The 6,996-nt window shown below is 37.8% G+C and overlaps 1 pseudogene; it reads left to right on the top strand.

Moving 5' to 3' along the window:
* Positions 1–5,603: 5,603 nt before the first annotated feature.
* LOC123245643 lies at positions 5,604–5,976 on the top strand (annotated as a pseudogene).
* The last annotated feature ends 1,020 nt before the right edge of the window (positions 5,977–6,996 follow it).

Genomic DNA, 6,996 nt, shown 5'->3' with positions numbered 1-6,996 from the left:
AAAATTAAATATTTTTTAAAAAATTAAAAAAAAATAAAAATAATAACTGGCATATGTAATAATACATAGAAATTGTGTAACTACAAGTAAGCCAGTTAAAATCTCTGAATCTCAATTTCTCCTGTAAATTTAAGGAGAGGGAAGGATAATAATAATACCTATGAAATGATTATGTTGTTATGAGAGAGAAAAATAATGTATTATTTTTATTCACAGAACTGTACATATATGCACATACATGTATAAATGCTCATATACAAACATATACATTAAATATACATATAAATATACCTTAAGTAACTATGAAATATAGAATATAATTAAAATTATATATAAATATATAATGTGCAAAATGTTTCTAATTTTTTAATTCATATATACTAAATTGATCATAATTCTGATTTCTTAAACCACTTAGTAAAGCATTTGAGCTTTCTTTCTAATGAAGATATTTTCACCAATCAAAGGAAAATTTTAACTTCCTTAGTCAAAATATACATATATATATATATATACATATATATAATCAGAATCAAATGGAATTGTTTATCCTTGCCTTGAAGATAATTTTGGTGTAAAAAACATGAAAAGGGATTCTAACAAAAAATAATGGACATTTTTCATTCACTGATGAATCCAAAGACATATCAACATGATTGTCTATTTGTTATTCCTTGAGATTAAACGCAATATCCAATAAAGAGCACTGGACTTAAAGGCATGAGTTATGTAATCCTGGGAAAACCATTTGGCCATAAAAAACTAAGTTCATGAAGATGGCAGCTTGGAAACAATGAAAATTGAGTCCTCTGTGAAAACCCTTCCACACCAATCAAAAGCAAAGCCCTTCAATGGGGATGCAAAATCAAATTCAACAACAGGACAGAGCCTAACTACTACTTGATTCAATTTAAAAGATATGTAAAGAATGTTGAATTCTTGGTGTTAAGGAAAAGAAAGAAGGAATGTCCCAGGGCCTTTCCCCAACCTTCTGTGCTGAGAATTGGGTGGTTTCTGGGATCTTGTTGTGAGAGTTCCAGCCCAGAGGGAATGCCTTGTTACCACAGTTACTCAAGGCTCAGGATTCTGACCACAGCTGGCAGGGAGACAGGTTGAGGAGAGGGGCAAAGAGAAGGGCAGCCCGGTCACAGCCTTCAGCCAGCACTTCTCCATCATGGGCCACTGTCTCTGGAGGTTTTGGCCTTAGGGCATATCCAGATCTGTAGTTCAGCTCAGCTGGCTTAGTCCAGTTTGCCAATAGCATAGATAAGAAACCTTCAGAGGGAAGGGAAACTCAATCTTCAATCCTCCTCCCTCACCTACTGCACTGAAACCCAAAGTAAGAATCCAGTTGACTGAAATCCCAGGAAGAAGGCTGCAACTGCGACAGGCTACCTTGATACCAACATGGATAGCTCAGGGCTCTGACCTGGCAGCTGGCATAGAGGTGGCTAGCAGAAAGGAGTAGAGTCATGCACAGATCCAGCAAATAAACAGAAGAGCAAGAATATAGGAAAGATGGGGTGGGGGAGCAGAGAAGGAAAAAAAAATGAGAGTAAACAGAAAAAATAAAAGATAAATTACAATTGACTGCTTCTCTCTAGGTAATGATCAAAGAATGAGTAGAACAGAGAATAACCAAGTATCACAAAGCAAAAACTCAGGAACTACAGTGAATTGGACACAGACTTTGGAAGAACTCAAAACACAATTGAAAAAACGAATGAAAAAGGCTGAAGAAAATTAGGAAAAGAACTTAAAAAGGGAAATAGGTGTAAGGATGGGGGATGGGACAAAAAGAGCCAGAAGATGGCCATTGGTGACAGTTGATGACATTTGAGACCAGAGAGGAATTCTGGGTAATTCTCTGGAGGAGGAAATAGAAGGAAGGCTTCCAACAGAGGACTGAGAGAGGGAGGAGGAGAACATCTCACCTTGGATCCAGTACTAAGGGCTTCCTGAAGATCTTTCTTTGGACATTGAAACCCCACTTCCCTGGTCAAAGGCATCCCTTCACTTCTGTTGTCAAGAAATAGGTAATCTTGGGATCTTTAGGTTACGGGAAGGAATAAAAGTGAGATAGATATTAGGAGGAGGAATGAAAGGGATGGCTAAGTTTAGGGAGGAATGGACAAGGCGGGATTTGAATGGTAAGGGTACAGGAGAGGTATTCAGGAAAGGCAGCTAACACAGACTAGACACTCAGGCTAGAGACAGAGGACACTGGGGGAATAGGCTGAACCCTTCCAGGTAGGAAAGGTACTTCTACAGACACAAGGAATAGGGCCAGTCAGAAATGGTTTAAATCTGACTTGAGGGTTTTCTTGTCAGTTTCTCAAATCCTCAAAGGAGTCTCAAGGCTCCTCCCTGTCACTGAAACTGACAAGGATCCAGGAGGAAGTATTGGGCAACTACTTCCTCCCAAGATGGATGCCTCCAGTTCCCTCAGAAAATAAAAGAAAATAATTCCTTCCCCTTCAACCCCTGCCTAATTCTTTAACACAATTATTCACCAGAGGGTTTGATTAGGTAACAAGGGGATTTATTAATGTTCAGGATTAGTGGATTAGTTAGAGGGAGAGAAGGGTTTGGGGTTTCTGACAGCTGCTAGGGAGAAACTCAAGATGGGGGAGGGTCACAGAAATGGGTTAGACTGAGAGAGAACCTGCTCTCTAAGCCAGGTTTGGCTGTTTCTAAAGTAGAGGGTATAATAAATCAATAAAGTAAGGGATAGTTTGAGTCAAGGATGTCCTATGGGGAAACTAAAGCCACAAAGTCTATTTTCTAAAAACCCCAAAGCCACCCTTCCTCCCAGAGCCCACAAGAAAACAGGAAAGGTAACAGGGGAATAGTCTGGAGGTCAGGGAGAGATCCAGAGAAATTAGCTATGTTCGAATTGTCCAGAGACAATGCACAGGCCAAAAGCAAAGCCAAAAGCCAAAGGCCGAGCTCCAGCTGGTCCTTCCACTCTCCTCAAGCCTCAGGAACCAACTGAACTTTCTCACAGGATTCTAAGGATTAACTGTCAGAAGTTTTCAGTTAACTTTTGCAAGAACAAAAACCTTTATTGCACCTTTGTATTACACTTCTCATCTAGCAAGACTTCAATCATCAAGTCAGCTAAGTTTTGGGGACTACATTTTGAGAGCCATCTCTTAGGTGCCTTCCCCCATTACCCAACCTTGCTGAGAGACCCTTTCCAGTCTGCCTTGCAATTATATAAAAGATAGAAATAGAAATAGAAATAGAAGGAGAAGAGGCGTGGGGAGACATTTGGGGGGTGGCAACCCAAAAGGTTCCCACCCTAGTGACAGACCCCATAGAAATAAAGAAGAGGGCACCCCGAAACTCCTCTGCTCTTCATCCCATCCACAATCCCTATATTGATATTAATAAAAGCCATTCATTAGTCAGATAGCATTTCAGAATGTAGTGCTAAAAGGAATGGCAACTGGAAGAATACCTTTTGAACTGGAAAGACCTTCAGGAATTGATGCAGAGTGAAAAGGAGCAGAACCAGTAGAACACTGTCCACAGAGATTGATACACTGTGGAACAATTGAAAGTAATGTCCTTCTCTACTAGCAGCAATGCAATGTTCCAGGACAATGTTGAAGAATTCATGAGAAATAATGCTATCCACATCCAGAGAAAGAACTGTGGGTGTAGGAACACAGAAGAAAAACATATTATTGATCACGTTTTTGATGGGAATATGATAGTGGATATTGAATTTAAATGATCACACTACTGCAAATATTGATGATATGGAAATAGGTTTGATACATTGGATACAAAGGTAAAATCATTGGAATTACTCGTCAGCTCCTGGAAGGGTGATGGAGAATGGGAGAGAAAGAACATGAATCATGTAACCATTGAAAAAATATCCTAAATTAAATAATTAAATAAAACATTTAAAAAGAAAATTAGTTTATTCTTTAGTATAGCTTCATAGGTTTGTTTTGAGGAAAGGATTTTATAAGTGAATTATTATGAGTCAACATTTTATCCTCAAAATGAGAAGAATCAGCAGTTTTCTATACTGAAATATAGTTGGTTCAGGGCACTTGAAAGCCCAATAAGATCTAAGTGCACCTCTTAGGAAAATCATTACAAGGGATCTTTCACACATGAATGTAAAGGTACAAGTTCATTCAGAAGATATGTCAAGAAAAAATGATCCTCAGACCTCATTTGATAATGACATATAGGATTTTAAAGCAACATAGAGAACTCATCAGTATCTCTATTAAGAATCCTAGCAACAACTCCAAGATATTAAGTCAGATGTCCAAAAGTGCTGCTAAGAAGTCAGGAGCAACTGCTGAGGAAATAGACTTTTATAGTTTGAAGACAGTGGCCTTGATAAATGATAAGGTGGATGAATAATATTCTGAACTGGATAGAATATTGGAATAGTATACATTGTATAACTTTTAAAAATACTTTCCAATAAAAAAAGAAACTTGCAGTGGATGGCAATAAAAGTGAAAAGTAAATAAAATAGATTTCCCAGTAACAGGAGATGAAGTCTTTGTTAAAGTATTTTCACAAAGTAAAAAAAAAACTCTCATAAATGACAGATGGTAAGTCAAGAAGCAACATCAATAATAGGATGGGGATTAGGATGAGGTAACTAAGAATCTATATCTAAGTTAGACTTGAGAGTTTTTTTGCTTTTTGTTTTTCCTTTTGAGTTTCAACTAAAGGCTTATCCTATCCATGATCCCATCCTGCTCTGACAAGCTTTCAAGCACCTAGGTATCTAGGTTAGTCCAAAGTGACTTGCCATAGTAGGGAGCAGACAGTAATTACAGAATTGGATTTAGTAAAATTTATAAAGCTCTAAGGATTAGGGATATTTCCACAGGTGATTTGAAGGAGTGCTTTCAAACTGTACAATTATTTCGTTGTTTTTGGAGTAAGGAGTAGAGCTGTGATCTTGAAGTAGTTAATTCTATCAAGGCAAAGAATTTCCTCTATAAATTATCTGATATTGTCATTTTTACACTATCCTAATTGGTTAGATAATTCTTTTTTTTTTAATTTTAAACCCTTAACTTCTGTGTATTGACTTGTAGGTGGAAGATTGGTGAGGGTAGGCAATGGGGGTCAAGTGACTTGCCCAGGGTCACACAGCTGGGAAGTTTCTGAGGCCGGATTTGAACCTAGGACTTCCTGTCTCTAAGCCTGGCTCTCAATCCACTGAGCTACCCAGCTGCCCCTAGATAATTCTTGACATATTTATTCTCTTTGTTTTGTTTGAAAATAGAATAAGCAAAGAGAGACAGAGACAGAGGGAAATGACAAATCCCCTTCAAAAAATCCCTATGGGGAAGGAGGTATAGAGGGGTCACAACGTGAGTCCCCAGTGGCCTTTCAAGACCCCGTGCACTGTGGCGTTGACCTTGGGGGGAAGGGGAGGTCAGGAGGTGAGGATTGACTCCAAGCTAAGGGATCCCAAGCCCTGGGGAATGACCCACAGCCACCCCCTGGGACCACGGGTGAGGAGTCAAACTCGAACCCCTGGCTCTTTACAGGCAGAAGTGGAACAGGAGAAGTGAACCTTCCAGAAGTTCACCTACTGCAGTGTGGACCTGGATCAGCTGCTGGATATGTCCTATGAACAGCTCATGCAGTTGTATAGTGCTAGACAGCATAGGTGACTCAACCGAGGCCTGAGGCGCAAACAACACTCCCTCCAAAACTGCCTAAGGAAGGCCAAGAAGGAAGCAGCCCCCGTCAAAAAGCCTGAAGTGGTGAAGACACATCTTGGAGACATGATCATCCTTCCAGAAATGGTGGGCAGTATGGTGGGCGTCTATAATGGCAAGATCCTTCAATCAGGTAGAAATTAAGCCAGAGATGATTGGATACTACCTGGGCAAATTCTCTATCACCTACAAGTCTGTGAAACTCCACAGGCCTGGTATTAGAGCCACCCACTCCTCTTGTTTTATTCCTCTTAAGTAATCTAGATTTAACAATAAAAGCTAGAAGGTTCTTAACAACAACAACAACAAAATCAATATATATATATATATATATATATATATATATGTATGTATGTATATATGTTTCACAGAATTTAATGAATTTGGAATAATTATTGTCAATTATTGCTACATTCAGTTGTTCTCCATTCAATGGGATGTATTATGTGCACACAAAAGCATAGAATGATTTAATACTTTATTAAAATATTAGGTACTAATATTACCTTTTGAGTTGTGTGTGAGTATTATAAGATGCCTAATTTGCACTGATATGATGATAGCAATTAGGAGAAAACATCTGTGATTAGTAATAATAAAACCTAGTAAAATTAGAACACTGATGTTTTGCAGCCAGGGAAAATGTATGAAGTATGGTTGCTCTGGATCCAATAACATACACAGCTTGAGATTTTAGAAGTGGCACAGAATCAGTTCATCATCCTGCAGGAAGTTTTCATGAGGAGTCTTAATATTTTATATCTTCTAAAACCAGCTCATCTATGGTTACTGGCACTGAGTAATGAGATGGCCATTTAATTTTCCAATCTGTATCATCCAATTTCATGTAATAATTAGGATTTTATTCCAAAAATAGGATATCAATGTGAGTAACAAAATGTGGAGAAATTTTAGTAAGAGTAGAATAAAAATTAGGCATATAACAATGATGCCAAGGTTGTTTTTTTTTTTTGACAGCATGTAAAATCTAAGGTGGGCCATTTAAAACAATCTTATGAAATGTAATATTCTTTACCCTATCCTTAAACCATAATCTTTTAGTCAAGGTAATAAGAATAAATAAGGACAGTCTGAGTTGTATACAAAGATGTCTGAGTATCCCTCAATCAGCAGAATTTAAAATGAAAAAAAAAATCCTCAATATTAAAGCAAATATACTGAGTCTAAGAAAGCTGATGACCAGTCTTTGCAGTGTCAGACAAGCATACTAATTTTTGACATGATCATCCATTATTCATAAAGGGTATATAAAAAACAT

This window comes from Gracilinanus agilis, chromosome 4 (genome assembly GCF_016433145.1).
Source record: "Gracilinanus agilis isolate LMUSP501 chromosome 4, AgileGrace, whole genome shotgun sequence".
Lineage (NCBI taxonomy): Eukaryota > Metazoa > Chordata > Mammalia > Didelphimorphia > Didelphidae > Gracilinanus > Gracilinanus agilis.
This window is presented reverse-complemented; position numbering and strand designations above follow the sequence as displayed.